Consider the following 22,097-nt stretch of genomic DNA (forward strand, 5'->3'; position numbering starts at 1 on the left):
AATTTCTGAAATCATTGTGCGAAGCGGGAACAAAAGCACTATTGACGTTGGTATGTAGAATGTATGAGTCTGGCGAGGTATCATCTGATTCTCGGAAACATATCGTCCGCACAATTCCGAAGACTGAAAGAGTTGACAATTGCGAGAATTGTGGCACAACCAGCTTAACAGCTCATGGAACCAAGTTGCTGACACGAATAATATACAGAAGAATGTAAAAGAAATCTGAGGATATGTTAGGTAAGGACCAGTTAAGCTTTAGGCAGAGATACCAGAGTGATAATTTTGACAGCCCTGGAAAAGCGTTCGACAATGTAAAATGGTGCAAGATATTCGAAATTCTGGGAAAACTAGGGGTAAGCTATGAGGAAGGATGTGTTAAATGCAATATGTACAGGAGCCAAGAGGAAATAATAAGAATGGACGACCAAGTACAAAGTGATAGGATGAGAAAGGGTGAAAGACAGGGACATAGTCTTTCGCCCGTTCGTTCAAGCTGTACGTCGAAGAAACAATGGTGGGAATAAAAGAAAGGTTCTGGAGTGGAATTAAAACTCAAGGTAAAAGGATACCAGTGATACGATTGCCTGATGACATTGCTGTCTTGAGTATACCGAAGAAGACTTACAGGACCTTGTAAATGGGATGAACGGTCTAATGAGTGAAGAATATGGATTGAGAGTAAATCGAAGAAAGACGAAAGTAATGTGAAATAGCAGAAGTGAGAACAACGAGAAACTTAACATTAGGATTGGTGGTCAAGAAGTAGATGACGTTAAGGAATTCTGCTACGTAGGTAGATAATTACCGATGTCGGATCGAGCAAGGAGGACATCAAAAGCAGAACACTACTGGAAAAAAGGGCATTCCTGGCCAAAAGAAGTCTACTAGTAACAAAGATAGTGCATAATTCGAGGCAGGGAGCTGTAGAATGCAAAAAGATGTAGACGGCAAAACTGTAGAAGAAGACCGATATTGGAACACAAGCAGCAAAAACAAATTCAACCTTAAAAAGCAGTTCAGTTGCTACCTGCATAACATAAATATGAACTTCACAGTTATGTTGTAGTTGGTCACAACAGATTCAAACTACGTTGTCATACATATCGATATATTTTTCTATGCTGTAGTACAACTTGATTCACTCCCACAGGTATGTACATTCAGTCCTCAACAGCAGAGTATGATTTGCACCTACCTATAACAAGTTTTGTGATGTAAAACTCTGTCCAACTGAAGGACAGTTCTCGACTTGTCATGCTTGAACTGCTCTTCTTTTTATCCCCATCAGGCTCACTACATAATACTTACATTCTGTGCTATTACACATGCCTGTTGTAAATAATTATACCTCAATGCTTTAATAATGTATAAGGGAAGGTTCGTACATACTTTGTAGTTTCATTTTATCTACTGAACTATGCACTGCGAGCTCTACGTATACGTGCTCTCAATCCCTCCGCCCCCAATCTCTCCCATTCCCAGAGTTTTATTATTGCTAAGACTGGATTGTGTGTGGATTTTGGTGGGTGCTGCGGTACGGTACCTGCGCTCTCGACCCCAGAGTCTATGGGCGCAGCACGAGGTTTCCCTATTATGGGCATTTGCATTACTCGAGTGATTATGAAATTCTATCTCGCCCTTAAATTTCCAGTTTATTGAACTCCCTTCATGTTGCTTTGGTGCTGACAGGGTCCACGAATACGACATTCAGTTCTTCAGTTGAGAGGCGTCAGCCAGAAGCCAGGATTCCTCCCTTTATTTTTCTCATTTATTTCTTTAATGAATATTAATTTCAGCTCTGATCATTTTTATTGAAACATGTTTGGTTTTATTGGGGTATTAGTGATTGATGAATCCGTAAGTATCTGCCGCGCGGGATTAACCGAGCGGTCTCAGACGCTTCCCGGCGGAAGTTCGAGTCCTCCCTCTGGCATGGGTGTGTGTGTTTGTCCTTAGGATAATTTAGGTTAAGTAGTGTGTAAGCTTAGGGACTGATGACCTTAGCTGTTAAGTCCCATAAGATTTCACACACATTTGAACATTTTTGAATCCGTAAGTTATTCATTCTATAGTTTAGTTTCCTTGCTCATTTCGTTTCTTCTCGAATACGTTCTGTGAAAACCATAGCGGTAAAGAAAGAATGTTTTCAGGGAAGCTGAATGTGATATCCGGTTTTAGTGGAACTGGGAGGTATTTATAGCTTTTCACCCAGAATACGTCCTGTGATGACTATAGCGATAAAGGAAGAATGTTTTCAGGGAAGCCCAATGTGGGATGTTAGTGGAACCGGGAGGTATCTACAGCTGTAGCATATCTCCCACAAATTGCTGCTAAAGAAACAAGAGATTTGCTCCTTCACGTAATTCACGTAATTTTTCTCCGAAATTACGGTTGCAAGCAATACGAGGAACTAAGATAGGAGTGGCCGAGCGGTTCTAGGCGCTTCAGTCTGGAACTGCGCGACCGCTGCGGTCGCAGGCTCGAATCCTGCCTCGGGCATGGATGTGTGTTATGTCTTTAGGTTAGTTAGACCTCAGAAGTCCCATAGTGGTCAGAGCCATTTGAACCATTTCTTTGAACTCAGATAGGCAAAATAATATGTTGTCGTAGAGCGTCCTACGGCGAGAGGGAACACAAACAGCTCTCTGGCGCCTAAAGAGGCGAGTCTCTGGAATGTGACTGAAAGCAAGTTTTGACAGATAAAATCTTTCCTATGTTCCATGAAGAGCACTCAGGCTTGCTCGTTTTTGCCCCTCTAGTTGTGACGACAGCGGCAGCTGAGGAAGAGCTTAGGTACAAAATTGGGAACGGGCGAGATGCTGCAGTGACTCGGACTCGCATTCGGGGGACGACTGTTCAAACCCGCGTCAGGCCATCCTGATTCAGGTTTCTCATGATTTCCCTAAACGGCTTCAGGTAAAGGCCGGGATGGTTCCTTTGAAAGGGCACAGCCCACTTCCTTCCCCATGCTTTCTTAATCCAATGGGACCGATGACCTCGTTGTATGGTTCCATCTCCCAAACCAACCAACCAGCAAAATTGGGCAGTCTTTCGCGTTTGTGGGAACTTTTCTGATTGTCATTTGCTTACAGATTCAGGAGGTGGGATCTGAAACGTTACTTTTAAATATTTTAATTGGTAGTAACTTTTGAGCCGGTACTCCAATTCGCTCTGGGAATTGTCAGGTAGTGCCACACAGAACTCAGGAAGAGACGAGTGAGCAAGTGTGATGGACTATTCGCACACCGGTAGAGTTTGAGAGATGGCGGTCTATTCGGCAGTATACAGTCTTGGTCGTGGCTCGTGCGCCCACCTCGTTACTTTTTGCGCTTTTGACTTGCGGAGAATCTGCCGTTCTCACACCAGAGTCTGGAGCACTTTCAGCATCGGCAATGCTTCCTTTCCTGCCATAATCATCAGCCGAACTGTATTAAAATAAATCTGCAGCGCTACACACTGAGTCAATAATGAAGCTTAGCTGTGATTGATTTACAGTTTAATTGATGTAGGATTGTTACTTGATGAATACATGTGTTTGCGAGACTCACCAGAGCCTGCTAGGGTAGAAACCTGGGCTTTGGGCAATGTTTTTTACTTCCCTTGTAATCGCATATTCACTCATCTCGGTAATTAATCGAGCGCAACTTGCAACTTACTTTCATAGGGATACGACAACAGCTTTTTTACTTATTCTTTGCCAGTTTACGCCTGCCTCCCAGTATTTCGATTTATTGTTAATTTCATTAATTTTGTTGTTTATAATGTGTTCTTGAGTCTGGTTCCTTATTAATATGCATTTCTTAAAAATTTTTAAAGCTGAGGAGAGCCTTCTGAAGTACTAAATATGCTGCACATTATTTATTCCTAATTTCTGCTACCAATCACTTTTTTATTTTTTGTTTTATGTTTAATCTAACATAATACAACGCGTTTCGAACATGTTCTGTTCATCTTCAGGCGTTTATACATACATACAGAGAAATGTTACTTAAAAATAAACCGTCTTAAGCTAGATTAATCTGGAACTCTTTGTCCACAGTTTGTTACTGTAGCGGTTGGTGTGCCAATTGGGGGGGGGGGGGGGGAAGAGGGGGGCAGTGGATGGGCACATTGCTTTTACTTTCATAATTAGGTTTCTCGCCGTCGCTTTATTGAATATGGGCACATCATTTCCACAAGTCTGTTGCTTCTTTTCACAGAAGTTGGAGTATTCGATAACGTTTCAGTTGCGTGAAACTTTTATGGTAACTTTGTTGACTGGAGCTGTCTGTTTCACGAGGGTCCCACGTGCGAAGGGTGTTTTAATCCAACCTTGCTTTTAAGCTCAAAGATTGTCTTGTATAAAAATGGTGAACCTGCCGGAAATTTTATAGACAGAATAGTGAGCTATTTTGATTATCAGCTTTAATTCGTCATGAATACTCGGAAAAGTGTTTATTAAAATAAATAATATTAAAAATTTCACAATCATAATTCAATACAATCATCATTTCAGATATTAAGAAAATTTTATAACAAAAACTGGGAAGTTAGTTTTTTCTTTAAGATTATGTTTGAGGGTTCTGATCCATTCGCTGTTATTTCAGTGTCAGTTGCTTGGATTCATTTATTGGACATTGTATGTTTAGCAGCTGGGCCTTATGAGACATTAGGTCTGAACAATTGAGAGTAGACTTTTGGTGAATGAAGACAAACAGTCCAACTAAAGCTGGGGAAGAAATGGTGGGGCTAAATGCTATGGTGAATTCGTAAGTGGAAGACTGGAGGAATTCGGCTGTTGTTGGAAAGCAGGGTTCTACACAGAACAAGAGAAATCAGTATGAGGTGATGGGAAATGAGAATGATACAGGTGATGAGGAAGTGCGATGAAGTGGAAGATTTAGTTTAAGAATCTGAGTATACATGCGGAGTCGAGAGGGTAAATAGTGCATCAGGTGGCAACACTCAGATGATTCAGCTCAGTACACTGTATGCACTAATACTCATCAACTTCCTTTAGCTGTAAAAATCATTTTTGCAATCTGAGGCAATTCCAAATTTCAACTTATCATGTGATTGCAATCCTGTTTTCCATGACGGAGAAAAGTTTAAAAACCATGATTACTTAGTAATCGACAAGACTGCATTTACCTGTTTTACCTTTGTCCTAATGAAAATAATTACAAGCAAGAATCCAAAACGTCACTTAGAGGGGTTTAAACAACTTCGACTTACCAACTGGCCTAGTGAATCAGGACTCACGACCCGCCCCCACAGCTACAGTTCTACCTTTCCCTCATCACTTACGTTCCAATCTAAGAGGGCAGGTCGTGTGTCGTAATTGAATAGCTCAGTCGATAGAGCATTTTCTCACGAGTTACAGGATCGAGTCACGATGTGGAGCATAGTTTTAATCTGCCAGGAAGTTTCAAATAAGCTCACACTCTGCTGCGAAGCGAAAATTCATTCTGGAAGCTTCGTAGCTTTCTACAGCAATGCGAGGTTATCTTGTAGAGTGACGACGCAGGATAAGCAACTTATCTTTCAAATGACTGGATATGGAACTCGCTGGTGTCGAGTGGATGCTATATACGTAATCATGGTGCCGTGGCGGCATAATTCGGTAGAACTCATATAATTTTCTGTCTCTGTTATATCTTATTCAGTATTAGAATGTTATAATCAATGGAAAGTTGTACGTGTGTGTCAATGGAAAACCATAAAATACATAAAAAAGTACGTAGAGGGTATTAAGGAAAATATGGAAATTAGAAGTATTCTGGGACTCAAAGTGTACTGCAAACTACTAATTCAAAAGTCTTTGTCGCGTTATGTGACGACACAGTTACGGAATTTGTCTCTAATAGTAGGGACTGATGTACTGTGATCAACGTAAAAAAAGTTACTGAGACGCTAGGAACTTTTTGTCATTGCCTCATGGAGTTACAATGATAGTAAACAGACTCTTTCCGTAGCCACTGACGTTTAGCCGACAACTAAATACGGACGGGAACTGAAGGCAGTATTTCTATCACAAACGAAGAAGGAATGTTAATTACGTTTTAGTTGTCGCAGTTTTTGGCGTATGCGAAAATTGTATAATTAATGTGTATGTCTGTGAGACTGACAATCACTCATCACTCTGTTTACCCGTACGTTTTTGGGACGTGGCGGTCCCGCACATAACTGATTATCTGCCACCAGTTCTTCCAGTATTGCACCACTTCACTCCATTGAGTGATACCCCTCAGTCTGCAGACTGAGGTCACCTCATCTTACTGTCTACTTCTTGGTCGCCCAACGGCGTCTTCAGCCTCCTTTCTTCCTGCACAAATCTCACGGACACTTCCGCTAGAGTTTATTGCGAAAACATGACCTGCCCATTGCAAACGTATCGCTATGACGATGTTCACTGCCGAGGATTCACCAGTTAGCTTAGCTATTTCTTCATAGGATCTCCAAAGATATTTTTGTGTTGTTTGTTGAAACGTTGGCCAAAAATTTTTCTTTATGTTGTATGTTTCCGCTCCATACAGCAGTACTGGCCAGATTGTTCTAGAGTTTCAGTTTGGCTTTCCTGGTTAGCAGTCTGAATCACAGAAGTTTTTGAACTGAAAAGCAAACTTTCTTTGCTTACACTAGTCTAAGTATTCGACTTGTCTTGTATTGCAGTCATTTACACTTACATCATACTTAAATTCAACCACTGTTGTTTCCTATTAAAACTACGTCATCTGCATATATGGTTGGTTATCCCTGGTGTTTCCATTTGTTCCTTGCTGCGATAACATATTTCACACATAACTAATACATTTCGAGTATAGTGTTATAATTTTAAGTCACTGCAGGTTCAAATCCCTATTGGACCCTCGCAGCTAAGAGTTCTGGGGTTTCCGTAGATCACAAAACGCAAATGTGATGGTGATCAGTATTTTTTTTTAAAAAAAAGGAAGGTTTGAATACAACGTGCCGTCGGCTACGAGATGATCAGAAACTTAGTACGAGCTCTGATTGGAGAAAGATAGGCGAGGGTAAAGGCAACTCCATTTCAAAGGAACCAACCACGTGTTCACCTTCAACGAATTAGAGGAATCACGCGGAAGTTTGGATGACCAGACCGCAATCCTCCTGTATACGTATCCAGTGTCTCGTTACTGCGCCCCTTCGCTCAGTACCACCTCTCTGTATTGTTGGATATGAACACTCATTCTCGATTGAATAGCTGCTACCAACCTTGTTGCCATAACCAGCGAGTCGCCATAGACCAAGAGAATAGAAGCTAGCAAGCCCGGCGAATAAGCTGTGCGAGAACCAAAGGGTGTTTCAAGACCGTCACGTCGGTTCACTCAGTCTAGCACCCAGAAGTCGATTAGAGTGTTTCTGGGCGATTTTCAGAAGATGGTGTTCAATGCAGAGCGCTTTATCATTGCAGTTGAACGTTGTAGGGCACAATGGAACGTCTGTTCCACTGATTATTCAAAACAGAAGTTCAAAAAACGGCTGACATTGCAATGGGCACGTAAGTTAATTACAAGGAGAAAAGCGAACTAAAGCAACTATTTTAATTTGGAAATCATTTTTATTTATTTTTCATGCCTACATCTTTCCCGTACTGAAACACGAAACCCTTACGTAATTATTTTGTATCTGAAATAGTTACTAATACTTCTTCGACCCTTTAAAGCAAATATAATTGTGAAAGTAGCTGTCACTTTTTCACGTCATTACAACAGTGCTCAAAAATATGTATTACAACCAATAATAGCTACTGCACAATACGTTTCTCACAAGTTTATCTGAAAATGCATCTTATGTCGAGATGACTGAGGAAAAAAGGTAAATGAAGGAACTTCGCATAGCAGTCAGCTGCGATTCTAGTTCACTCTCAGTCATGAAGAAAGATCATGATCTGGATATGATGCTATCTGTAGAAGGCGTTATAATATCGAAATCTGTAACAGAGGTCAGTGCACTACAACTGTAGCCTTCAAATAAAGTTCTTGGGAGTTATTTAAAATCTTAGTTGTGTCGTCAACTGTAACAATTTCAGTTCATTTACTGGTTGTTCATCATCATCATCAGCCAGTTCTATCACTTAATGATGTGGCCTCTTTGAGTTGGCGTGTAACAAAGCATACCAGTAAGATCTTCCATTTCTTCTTATCCTGGGCTTCCCGTTGCCAATTGAGCCATACTATCTCCTTATATCTCTGTCCCATCTGTCTGATGGTCTTCCTCTAGGTCATTTTGGTAAACTGAGCTCCAGTCTAGGACTTGTTTAGACCATCTACCATCTTTTGTTGGAGCAAAATGACCAGCCCACTACCATTTCAGTGTATTCACTATTTCCATTATGTCGGTGACCTTCGTCTTATTTCAACAGCTCTCTTCCTATCTTTTTTCGTGTAACCGAACATTGATCTTTCCATTCCTCTTTGGGCTACTGTTAGCTTCCTAACAAAGAACTCATTTAATGTCCATGTTTCGCAGCCATAAGTTATTACTGACAATATAGGCTACATTGGTCAAAGATATATTTCTTCAGCTCAACCGACATCTTAGATTTCAAAATTGAAGAGTGCTCTCCCATAAGATTACCAGCCCAATTAAATTCATCGTAATCTTTCTGGTTTTAAATCTCATGTTTATCAGTTTGAAACGCCCCTTTGAACAATTACACATGACTGTGCTTAAACTAACACAAAATATCTTTAGCGCAACGCAATCTGACTTTCAATTATCCCTACAGAAGAATGGCCCCGACTGACATTAACCTATACCTTTCACAAATCACTTACCTCACAAAAATTTTCGTTACTCGAACTACTGCAATACAGCGAGAGCCACTACTACCAGCTAATTAAAAGATTCAAACTACGGAAAGCACTAACTACTGATAGGCATAGTTAGCAAATGAAAGATTTTAATAGAGAACAAACAATGTATTTACCTTAATAGTGTTCAAAAATCATAACATACATAGCAGTTCATGACATCCAGTCTTACAAATTTCAAAACTCCGCCATTTCTCTCCCCACATCCACCACTGCTGGCGGCTCACCTCCAACTGCGCAACGCTACGCGCTGTTCACAGCCAACTGCCCAACACTGCAATGGCGAATATTACAACAATGCAAACCAGCCACAGACTGCACACAGCACAGCCAGGGATTTTCATACAGAGCGCTACGTAACGTTGCCAATAAGAAAACATAAACAGCCTACTTACAAGTTTACCCAGATAGATATATTCTGTTACTCTTTGGAGGTGTGTACTTCCAACTGATATACGTCCCTCAGGTGTCCATTCATTGATCACTATCTTGGTTTTATCAATGTTCATTTTTAGTCCAACTGGTTGTTCGTTGATAATAAATAATGAGACTGGTCTATAGCCGACACTGATCCTTTTAAGATGGAGTTATTTACACTTCTCATAATTTTACACACCTAGCAAATAAGAAATGCTTATCATCTATGCGGTTATATATGAATATGTATCAAAACCAACTAAACATAATGTGACATGTTTCGACTAATTGAACCTTGACGACAATGTGATGTAACGTTATTTTTTTTCTAGTTTATTTCGAAGGGAAGTGACAGACCGTACAGTGCACAATTTTAGGACCTATCGCGTTCGTCCTACTTTTTGTTTTTCCTGTCTCTCTCTCTCTCTCTTAAACTATCTTCCTATACTACTCCCTCTCTCTCTCTCTCTCTCTCTTCGCCGCGAGGGATTAACCGAGCGGTCTCAGGCGCTGCAGTCATGGACTGTACGGCTGATCCCGGCGGAGGTTCGAGTCCTCCCTCGGGCATGGGTGTGTGTGTTTGTCCTTAGGATAATTTAGTTCAAGTAGTGTGTAAGCTTAGGGACTGATGACCTTAGCAGTTGAGTCCCATAAGATTTCACACACATTTGAACATTTTCTCTCTCTTCGTTCTGTTCTTCGTTTTTTTTTTTTTTGTTCTTTTTTTCAAGAGACCTTATTTTCTCATGAACTTTTAGCGCTGGATGGAAGTGTTAGCCATACGGCAGGCCAGAATGAGAGAGAGAGAGAGAAAGAGATGAAGGGTGAGAAGGGCTATTGTTCTCCCGCTTTACGTAGTTCCAGCCGCAGCTGGAGTTTAATTAGAACGAGGACAATCGCAAGAAAGCCCTCTACTCTAGTGTATGCCTCCAATAACGCTTACTAGTTAGGCCGAATTTCACAGAGGGTTGGCGTGGATGCACTTACGTAGGGAGTGGGTGTGCTTCACGCCGCCGACAACACAGATCGCTAGGTTCGCTAAATTTTGCCATTTTCCTTTACAAAAGGCACTGATGTTCTTCAATAGGGCTATTAATTTTAGAACTTCCTTACAAAACGACTAATTATACTGCGAACATAATCTCAAAATCCGCTTTGAGACGTTTCGAAAGTAAGCCGCGTTGTATATCCCCACTCTGCTGGAAACAAAATGTCATCTTCACCAATGACGCGCGAGTAAACGTGAAAGACGGGTAACTTGCTGTAACTTGCTGACGGGTAACGTACTGTCATAGTACGAAGAAGAATCCTGTAAAATCAGCATTACTGCTTCTTCTTCTTTTTCAAAAGATTATGTCATGTGTCTTCAGCCGTATCTTCTTTTCCAGCATTCTTCTTTATTTCCAGGTATGACTAACATCTAGTCTCACTGGATATGATTTTCGAACACGATGTTCGCCGTTGTCCCCTCGTTTTCTGCGCTACGATCTTCCCTCCGAAAATTTTCTGTAGTAAAATATAATGTCTAATTAACTGTCCTAAGAGCTGTGCTTTCTGTTGGCCTATAAATTACAGTAGTTCATTATACTCTTCTATTTCTGTAGAACCATTTTGTTCGTATTTCTGTCAGCGCAGCTATTTCTTGTAATTCTCCTCTAGATCAACACATTCCTAGCTACGAGGCGAGTTTTCTCCTGCCCTGCTAAGGTCCAGGTTTCACATCTGTATTTCAGTACACTCCGCAGAAAGGTCTTTGCAATTCCTTTCTTAGTGTGGCGGCTGATGTCCTTGTTCAATAGAAGGTTCTTTCTATTTTGGAAGGAACTCTTGGCCAACGTTGTTCTTCTCTTGATTTCCTCGAGTAGTCTATTGTTTTCCTCCACAGTATTATCAACATAGTTAAGTTCGGTTACGTCTTCGAGTGGCTGTTGTTCTTTCTGTATTACTTCCATCACTTTTCTTGTCTATGACCATAATTTTTGGATTCTGGATATTTACATTTCGTTTTGTTATCTCTTGATTTAAGATGTTAAGCATTTAACTGTCCTTTCCCTGATTCTGCTACCACTGCAATGTCATTAGGAAATATCATACAGCGAGTAAGAATACCATTAATTTTGATTCCATTCGTAGTGCCAATAATTCTAATAATTTCCCCAGCGAAACTCTGTCTCAAAATCTGGCACAAAATTCAAAGAGACTGCTTGTATGAAAATTGCACTAGCAGTAAGATACGATACCTACACTCCACAACAGTACAGATGCTGTGACCGAAGATGATGCCACAAATGTCAACTTACTAAACACGGTTCCTTAACCAAAAAAGACGAAGCGAATAGTCCAGAATTCGTATTAAGAACAACTGCCAACACGAGTAACTGAGAAGTAGAAATTCTCGATGTAGCGAAGCAGCTCAAAGCAATAAAGACAAGTCTCCCGGTCCTGATAGCGTACCAGTAAGGTTCCTTTTACATTAGCCCGATACGTAGCAGTCAAATAAAATCGCTCGCTCGAAGAAAGATCCGTACTGGAAAGCTACACAGATCACACCAACACTCAGGAAGGTAAATAGAACTTCGCTAAAAAAACAATCATTATGCTTCAGTTTTACGCTATTCGGACTGTTCGTTCATAAACGTCGCTATTTACGCACTTTGCATATGCGCTGTCACAAAAGTCATGAGATATCTCCTAATATCGTGTCGAACCTCATTTTGTCCGGCGTAGTGCAGCAAATCGACGTGGCATGCACTCAACAGGTCGTTGCAGGTCCCCTGCAGAAATGTTGAGCCATGCTGCTTCTATAGCTCTCCATATCCGCGAAAGTGTTCCGATGCAGGATTTTGTGCACGAACTGACCTCTCGATTATAGCCAATAAATGTTCGATGGTATTCAAGTCGGGCGATATGGGTGGCCAAATCATTCGTTCGAATCGTCCAGAATGTTCTTCAAGCCAATCGCAGACAACTGTGGCTCAGTGATGTGGAGCATTGGCATCCAAAAAATTTCCGTCACTGTTTGGGAACATGAATTTCATGAATGACAGCAAATGGTCTCCAAGCAGCCGATCAAATCAGAGGACCCAGCCCATTCCATGTACCATGCAAGTACAGTCCACAGCATTATGGAGCCACCAATAGCTTACATAGTGCCTAGCTGAAACCTAGGTCCGTTCTTTCGTGGGGTATGCGCCACACTCCAACCTACCGCCAGCTCTTAGCAACTAAAATTGAACATATATGACCAGGCTACGTTTTTCCAGTTGCCTAGGGTCCAACCGAGCCCGGGAGAGGCGCTGCGGGCGATGTCGTGCAATTAACAAAGGCAGACGCATCGGTCGCCTGCTGCCATATACCATTAACGCCAAATTTCACAACGTTGTCCTAACGGATACGTTCATCATACGTCCCACATTGATGTCTGCTGTTATTTAAAGCAGTTTGCTTGTCTGTTAGCACTGACAACTCTATGCAAACGCCGCTGCTCTCGAGCGTCAAGTGAAGATCGTCGGCCACTGCGTTGTCCGTGGTGAGAGGTGATGCCTGAACTTCGGCATTCTCGTCATACTCTTGCCACTGTGGTTGTCGCAATGTTGACTTCCCTAATGATTTCCGAAATGGAACGTCCCATGCGTGAAGCTACAACTATCATTCGGCGTTAAAAGCCCGTTAACGCCCGTCGTGCGGCTATAATCACGTCGGAAAGCACATGAGTCACTTGAGCGTCAGCGCTTCGCTCCATCGTCAATTTGAGTACCTACAAAACAGACTGTCATTACTTTCTATTGCACAGAAGGAGCTACACTTCATCCGGTTGGTTCGCTGATTTGCCTGCCCACGGTGCAATATTTTGCTCCCTAGTCTTTGTTGCAGCTCGTGAAGGTGCTTAGCTTGTAACATACAGATTGGAGCGATATAATTGTCCTTATTTTCCTTTTAATGTTCCTTTATAGCAGAGACTGCTTTTTCGCTGCTTGTCATATCTGTTTTGAATAAGATACTGTTGTTAGTTTGTGATTGTGCCAGGAGTACAATGACCATTGTCGAGATGTGGAAGAGGTTTCTGTAGCGCGTCCAATGTCCAAAAATTTTTCTGGCGTGGTGCCTTTATCGGATAACGATTCGTCGTCGCATTTTTTTTGTGCGTAATCAAAATACTTGTTTTCACAGTTTTGTACAGTCCAAAACACTTGCTGCTAGTTTCGCGTAATCTTTCGCTTCCAGAGGTGCATCTGATTTTCCTCTTGCCATAAGTTGGCAGTGACGATTATAGGAGTTTCAGGTATCAATATAAAGTGTGTTCGAAACAGAAATCCCTAGTTTTAATGTGTCCTAGAATCTGTACAAAGTGGCATACACCATCCTAATTTGTGTTGTTTGATTCATCAACTCTCCAAGTTTGGCTTCCCTGCAGTTGGGTGAATACGTGGCAAGAAGTGGAATATCGTCTCGACGTGCGTAGGGCAACAAATGGATCCCACGTTGAAGTGTACTAACATTTAAAAAACTTGAAGGAATTCTCCTTCGTGATCTGTACTCATTGATGTGGTTGTTTCATTAATTTCACCCTTAAATTTATACTTAAAACTAGGGAGTTCTTTTTCAAACACCCTGTACTTTTACTATTTGCTATGTCATTCTCCTTTGCGTTCCCCTGCTCTGCGGCTGTAGTTTCACTAAGGCTCGCTGCTTCCCCGTATTCTCTTTCACTTCCATAGGCGCATTCCCGTATTCCTCATCATTTCGCTCATCAATGACGCCACTACCACCTTTGTTTTGAGGTATTTTTATAATCACATTTATTGCTTTCCGTTCGTTTCTCTTTCTGGTCGCATATGGATTCTATAACTTCCTCATTTACATTTCTTCTACTGCCAGGCACTAATGTACCCTTAGTGGGGGTCATTCCGCCCTGAGAGAATAGCTGCATATGCCATTGTTTCACGTGGATTTTTCTCAGTGCTATGTTCTACAGGGCTTTACGATCAAAATTTCTTTTCAAGTGTTCAGTGTATTTCCATACGCAGTATGTGCAGGGCTTGTCTGCATAAACAGTGTAAATGACCGAATACAGTCACATAAGTGGTTATGTGCTTTTGGATCTATACTTTAACTATTCGGTTGCCATTGGACCTGCCGTGCCAAAAGTTTTCTGACCTCACTTTCTCTATGATAACGTAAACTTTCCCACGTAAACTAAACATTTTCCTGACCTTTTCGATCGTCGCTTCGAACGAAAATTACAGACTCTCACAAATCGCAAGGCAGGATGTGCTCACGTCATTGATAATGTGTAACAGATCCACCATTATGCTTAAGTTTCATGCTACCATTGCTGGTCCTGACTACTCATTCGTTTACAAACGTCGATATTTATACGTTTTGCATATACACAGCTGTCAATCTGAATATCTAACGCTCCCACATCAAGCACTCATGGCGACTGTCGACAAAAATCAGCCTTTCTCTGCGATATTAAAGACGCTTCAAAGTCGGGTTTCTCAAAAAATGTTAGAGAGGCTAGAGGGTTGCATCGAACTTCTGTGAAGGACTGATATTTACGTTCTGAACTCAACCAGAGAAGGAAGTAAATAATAATAAAATAAAAACAAACGAACCACAAAGGGTTAACTGTTGTTGTTGTGGTCTTCAGTCCAGAGACTGGTATGATGCAGCTCTCCTTGCTACTCTATACAGTGTAGGCTTCTTCGTCTCCCAGTACCTACTGCAAACTACATCCGTCTGAATCTGCTTAGTGTATTCATCTCTTGGTCCCCCTCTACGATTTTTACCCTCCACGCTGCCCTCCAATACTAAATTGGGGAATCCCTTGATGCCTCACAACATGTCCTACCAACCAATCCCTTCTTCTAGTCAAGTTGTGCCACAAATTTCTCTTCTCTCCAATTCTATTTAGTACCTCCTGATTAGTTATGTGATCTACCCATCTAATCTTCGGCATTTTTCTGTTGCTCCACATTTCGAAAGCTTCTATTCTCTTCTTGTCTAAACTATTTATCGTCCACGTTTCACTTCCAAACATGGCTACACTCCATACAAATACTTTCAGAAACGACTTCCTGACACTTCAATTTATACTCGATGTGAACAAATTTCTCTTCTTCAGGAACGCTTTCCTTGCCATTGCCGGTCTACATTTTATATCCTCTCTGCTTCGGCCATCATAAGTTATTTTGCTCCCCAGACAGCAAAAATCATTTACTACTTTAAGTGGTTCATTTCCTAATCTAATTCCCTCAGCATCACCCGATTTAATTCGACTACATTCCATTATCCTCGTTTTGCTTTTATTGATGTTCATCTTATATCCTCCGTTCAAGACACTGTCCATTCCGTTCAACTGCTCTTCCAGGTCCTTTGCTGTCTCTGACAGAATTACAATGTCATCGGCGAACCTCAAAGCTTTTATTTCTTCTCTGTCAATTTTAATTCCAATTCAAATTTTTCTTTTGATTCCTTTACTGCTTGATCAATTGCTAACTAACATCGGGGGTAGGCTACAACCCTGTCTCACTCCCTTCCTAACCACTGCTCCCCTTTCATGCCCCTCGACTCTTATAACTGCCATCTGGTTTAGTACAAATTGTAAATAGCCTTTCGCTCCCTGTGTTTTACCCCTGCCACGTACAGAATTTGAAAGAGAGTATTCCAGTCAACATTGTCAAAAGCTTTCTCTAAGTCTACAAATGCTAGAAATGCAGGTTTCCCTTTCCTTAATCTATCTTCTAAGGTAAGTCGTAGGGTCAGTATTGCCTCACGTGTTCCAACATTTCCACGGTATCCAAACTGATCTTTCCACGAGGACGGCTTCTACCAGTTTTTCCATTCGTCTGTAAAGAATTCGCGTTGGTGTTTTGCACCCGTGACTTATTAAACTGACAGTTCGGTAATTTTCACATCTGTCCTCACCTTTATTTGGGATTGGAATTATTGTATTCTTCTTGAAGTCTGAGGGTATTTCACCTGTCTCATACATCTTGCTCGCGAGATGGTAGAGTTTTGTCAGCGCTGGCTCTCCCAAGACCGTCAGTAGTTCTAATGGAATGTTATCTACTACGGGGGCCTTGTTTCGACTAAGGTCTTTCAGTGCTCTGTCAAACTCTTCACGCAGTATCGTATCTTCAATTTCATCTTCATCTACGTCCTCTTATTTCCATAATATTGTTCCCAAGTACATCGCCCTTGTATAGACCCTCTATATACTCTTTCGACCTTTCTGCTTTTCCTTCTTTGCTTAGAATTGGGTTTCCATCTGAGGTCTTGATACTCATACAAGTGGTTCTCTTTTCTCCAAAGGTCTCTTTAATTTGCTGTAGGCATTATCTGTCTTACCCTTAGTGATATATGCCTCTACATTACATTTGTCCTCTAGCCATCCCTGCTTAGCCATTTTGCACTTCCTGTAGATCTCATTTTTCAGACGTTTGTATTCCTTTTTGCCCGCTTCATTTACTGAATTTTATATTCTTCCTTTCATCAATTACATTCAATATGTCTTCTGTTACCCAAGGATTTCTACTAACCCTCGACTTTTTACCTCTTTGATCCTCTGCTGCCTTCACCATTTCACCCGTCAAAGCTACCTACTCTCCTTCCACTGTATTTCTTTCCTCCATTCTTGTCAATCGTGCCCTAATGCTCTCCCTGCAACTCTACACCCTCTGGTTCCGTCAGTTTATCCAGGTCCCATCTCCTTAAATTCCCATCTTTTTGCAGTTCCTTCAGTTTTAATCTACAGCTCATAACCAATAGATTGTGGTCAGAGTCCACATCTGCCCCTGGAAATGTGTTACAATTTAAAACCTGGTTTCTGAATCTCTGTCTTACCATTATATAATCTATCTGAAACCTTCCAATATCTCCAGTCCTCTTCCACGTATACAACCTTCTTTCATGATTCTTGAACCAAGAGTTAGCTATGATTAAGTTATGCTCTGTGCAAAATTCTATCAGGCGGCTTCCTCTTTCATTTCTTACCCCATTCCATATTCACCTACTACGTTTCCTTCTCTTCCTTTTCCTACTATCGAAGTCCAGTCACCCATGACTATTAAATTTTCGTCTCCCTTCGCTATCTGAATGCTTTCTTTTATCTCATCATACATTTCATCAGTCTCTTCGTTCCCGGAATGAGATTATCACTCTGCAGCGGAGTGTGCGCTGATATGAAACTTCCTGGAAGATTAAAACTGTGTGCCCGACCGAGACTCGAACTCGGGAACTGGCCTTTCGCGGGCAAGTGCTCTACCATCCCGAGTTCGAGTCTCGGTCGTGCACACAGTTTTATCTGCCAGGAAGTTTCAGTCTCTTCGTTATCTGCGGAGCTAGTTGGCATATAAACTTGTACTACTGTGGTAGGTGTGGGATTTGTGTCTATCTTGATCACAATAATGCGTTCACTATGCTGTTTGTAGTAGCTTACGCGCACTCCTATTTTTTTATTCATTATTAAAGCTACTCCTGAATTACCCCAGTTTGATTTTGTATTTATAACACTGTATTCACCTGACCAGAAGTCTTGTTCCTCCTGCCACCGAACTTCACTAATTGCCACTACATCTAACTTTAACCTATCCATTTCCCTTTTTAAATTTTCTAACCTACCAGCCCGATTAAGGGATCTGACATTCCACGCTCCGATCCGTAGAACGCCAGTTTTCTTTCTCCTGATAATGACGTCCTCCTGAGTAGTCCCCGCCCGGAGATCGTAATGGGGGACTATTTTACCTCCGGTTTTACCCAAGAGGACGCCAGCATCATTTAACCATACAATAAAGCTGCATGCCCTCGGGAACAATTACGGCTGTAGTTTCTGTTTTGTCTAGACAAGACAGCCTAGACACAATGAGAGGAAGCCGAAAGGCACGCGCTTAAACTCACGCAGGCTGGCGCGAGGTCTGAAACAGGATACGTAATGAATGCTATAAAGAAAAGTACGTAGCTTCTGGAATACTTAACTTTAATCCACATTTGTAGAACATCGCTCTTGATGATACATTAATAAAATCTCAATATCAATTGAATACGGCGCCTTGATAGGTCGTAGCAAATGTAGCTGAAGGCTATGCTAACTATCGTCTCGGCAAATGAGAGCGTATTTGTCAGTAATCCATCTCAGGCTAAGTCGGCTGTACAACTGGGGCGAGTGCCAGGACGTCTCTCTAGACCTGCCGTGTGGTGGCGCTCGGTCTGCAATTACTGACAGTGGCGACACGCGGGTCCGACGTATACTACCGGACCGCGGCCGATTTAAATGCTACGACCTAGCAAGTGTGGCGTCTGGCGGTGACACCACAGTTTCCCCTTGCTTTCAGCCGTTCGCGGTACCAGCACAACAAGGCCGTTTTGGTTAATGTTACAAGGCCAAATCAGTCAATCATCCAGACTGTTGCCCCTGCAACTACTGAAAAGGCTGCTGCCCCTCTACAGGAACCACACGTTTGTCTGGCCTGTGAGCAGGTATCCCTCCATTGTGGTTGCAACTACGGTACTGCTATCTCTATCGCTGAGGCACGCAAGCCTCCCCACCAACGGCAAGGTCCATGGTTCATGGAGGGAGCAACGTAACTTAAATATAAAAAATTACAATATCCGATTGCCATGTGAGCTCCTTGTTAGTGGCCAGAGCTGAGAAGAAATTGGATCAGTTCTCGGATTCCGAGAAAATTGAGTGAACTGAGCAGTTGAATGGAATGGACAGTGTCTTGAAAGGAGGATATAAGATGAACATCAACAAAAGCAAAACGCGGATAATGGAATGTAGTCAAATTAAATCGGGTGATGCTGAGGGGATTAGATTAGGAAATGAGACACTTAAAGTAGTAAAGGAGTTTTGCTATTTAGGGAGTAAAATAACTGATGATGGTCGAGAGGAAATCGTTTCTGAAGAAGAGAAATTTGTTAACATCGAGTATAGATTTAAGTGTCAGGAAGTCGTTTCTGAAAGTATTTGTATGGAGTGTAGCCATGTATGGAAGTGAAACATGGACGATAACCAGTTTGGACAAGAAGAGAATAGAAGCTTTCGAAATGTGGTGCTACAGAAGAATGCTGAAGATAAGGTGGGTAGATCACGTAACTAATGAGGAGGTATTGAATAGGATTGGGGAGAAGTTTGTGGCACAACTTCAGTAGAAGAAGGGATCGGTTGGTAGGACATGTTTTGAGGCATCAAGGGATCACAAATTTAGTATTGGAGGACAGCGTGGAGGGTAAAAATCGTAGAGGGAGACCAAGAGATCAAGACACTAAGCAGATTCAGAAGGATGTAGGTTGCAGTAGGTACTGGGAGATGAAGAAGCTTGCACAGGATAGAGTAGCATGGAGAGCTCCATCAAACCAGTCTCAGGACTGAAGACCACAACAACAACAACATGTGTAGTGTATGGAACAGCATTTGTGAAGCGATGGAGTACAGCTGCCTCCAATGTTCCGGCAGCGATGTGTGTAGCAAACCCCACGGGACGACGAGAGAACGATGAGTCGGCGCTGTCCGACGGCAGCGCAATCTTGTGCGCACACCTGCGCCTCTGCTTCCCGTTTCTTGTGAGATGCGAACGCCTGCTGCGTAACGCCGAGAGAAGTCGCTGCTCATCTGACATGCGGGTTTCCGTCTATTTTGAGCCACTTTTACCCTGTCTTATTATTTTCTCCGTTCTTTCCTACAGTTATATTTCAAAATATGTGTATTTGTTCGTTATTACATGCTTCAGAGTTATTCAATTATTGACTCTTAATACACTTATGTCATTATGGAATTATTTTCCATGACTCATGTTGGGTGATCTTCGTAATGTTTGCCAGGAAATTTGTAGCTGATAACCCCTCAGGGCTCTGTGTTGTCCCCTTTTCTTTTTAATATCTATGTCAATAACATGCCCGTCAACCGCCACTCCCATTTGGCGCTAGACGCCGATGACACAGCGTTTTATTCGACCGGTCGCAATCCTGATTAACTCATTACTCGCCTCCACAGGCAAGTGGACGCAACGGTCACCCGGTGACGCTCTAATAAGTTTGCCCTCAATGCCGCCAAAACTACGGCAGTCTATTTCACTAAACGGCGCCCTATACTCCGCCACAACATCTCAGTCGGGGGCATCCGGATCGGGTAGGCCCAAAATACTAAATATCTCGGGGTCTGGTTGGATAAGACACTTTCTTCCACCGCAGCGCAGAATACATCGCCCATAAAGGGTTAAAGTTGACTGGGGCCTTGTACCCGCTCTTCTCCAGCCGAGAGCTAAATTTAGATACCAAGCTCCGGCTGTATCACTCCGTTATACTACTCTCCCTGACATATGGTTCCTCTGCGAAGGCTACGATCAGTAATTCCGTAACAACGGTTACAGTATGCTGGAATTTGAAAGGATTATATATATTGATAACACAAATGACGTGTGTCATGAACAACGTCATATTTACTATTTCCAGCATGATCAATATGAAAAAAATAATATTGAATTTATTGAATTCATAGAAATAAGTGAAAAGCAACAAATGACAAAGCCACCGTGGTCAGAAAATTTATCAGAAGATGACAGCGAGGAGAAAGATATTACTCTTTTGGGTATGTTGAAATCTAGAAGTGGTCTACCATGGAGATCAACCAAAAAGGATAGTTCAAAACGCTCTTCGACAAAAGCTTGTTCTTATCAGTGGCAGTAAAACTGCAGATTCAATTGTAAATATGTTAGAAGAGTTTTTTATTTATTTTTTCTTCCAGACTGCCAGCTGAAAAATTATTGGATCACAACTTAACGTTAGTTGGAACTGTTAGAGCAAATAAAAGAGGCATTCCGTAAAACTTTTGGCCGAATGCAACAAAAACTCTATTATTTCGTTTCACAAAAAAGATGACCATTGCCTCCTACAGTCCAAAGAAAGGGAAGTGTTCTGTTCTGCTTACAACCCAATACCATTATGATTCTGTTGAGGAAGGAATGGAAAACAATACAGCGTCTATAATTGCTCATTATAATGGTAAAGTAGCAGAAGATATGGGTGATATGATGAGAAGCCAATACAACTGTGTACGTACCACAATTATTGGCTGTAACGAATATTCATGGAAATGGTGGACATTGCAGTTCTCACGGCATGCATTAAGTGGTCACAAAAATATCCAGTCTGGCAGTAGGATTCCACAAGGAGGCAATCTTCCCTTCAGTAAAATACCCTGAAGTTAGAAAAAGCGCATGTAGAACAACGCGCGAGAAATCCAACTGGACTACGTAAGAAAACGTAAGATCCATTGAAGCTTAAAAATTACTGACAGGAAAAAGATGTGCATTGTGTCAGAGAAATGAATACGGGAAAACTAGAGTCATATACATAAAGTGCAAGAAAACAGTGCGCCAATACCATATAAGATGCACAATTGTGGCAAAATGGTCTCAGAAGACATTCTAATGTTCTGTTTTGACAGCAGAGTGAGTATACACTCAGGGTACTAAATTATGTATGTTTGGAGAACTAACCACCAATGTTTGCTAAAAATCTGCAGTAAATCATCAACTTACATTAATAATTCACATACTGAATTATTTTGTGACTTTATAATCTATAACAACTAATTTTTTTTACAATTGGTAATTTTATTACTATACTTGGCAACCTGAAGGTCTAAAACAACCTTTATATCAGAAGTGTTAGCCTCTTCTTGTCTGTACACCTCTAACATACAGGCCTTCCGTCACTTTTCCCCATCACGTGCTCCCCGTTGCATATTTGCATCTACGTCAGTATTCTGCATACCAAAGTGGGTGTCAGATGAAACTTCCCATTGTACCACCCATTAGCAATTATCGTAAGGACCGCGGGGAGAATGATGCTTTAAATAAG

This window comes from Schistocerca nitens, chromosome 7 (genome assembly GCF_023898315.1).
Source record: "Schistocerca nitens isolate TAMUIC-IGC-003100 chromosome 7, iqSchNite1.1, whole genome shotgun sequence".
Lineage (NCBI taxonomy): Eukaryota > Metazoa > Arthropoda > Insecta > Orthoptera > Acrididae > Schistocerca > Schistocerca nitens.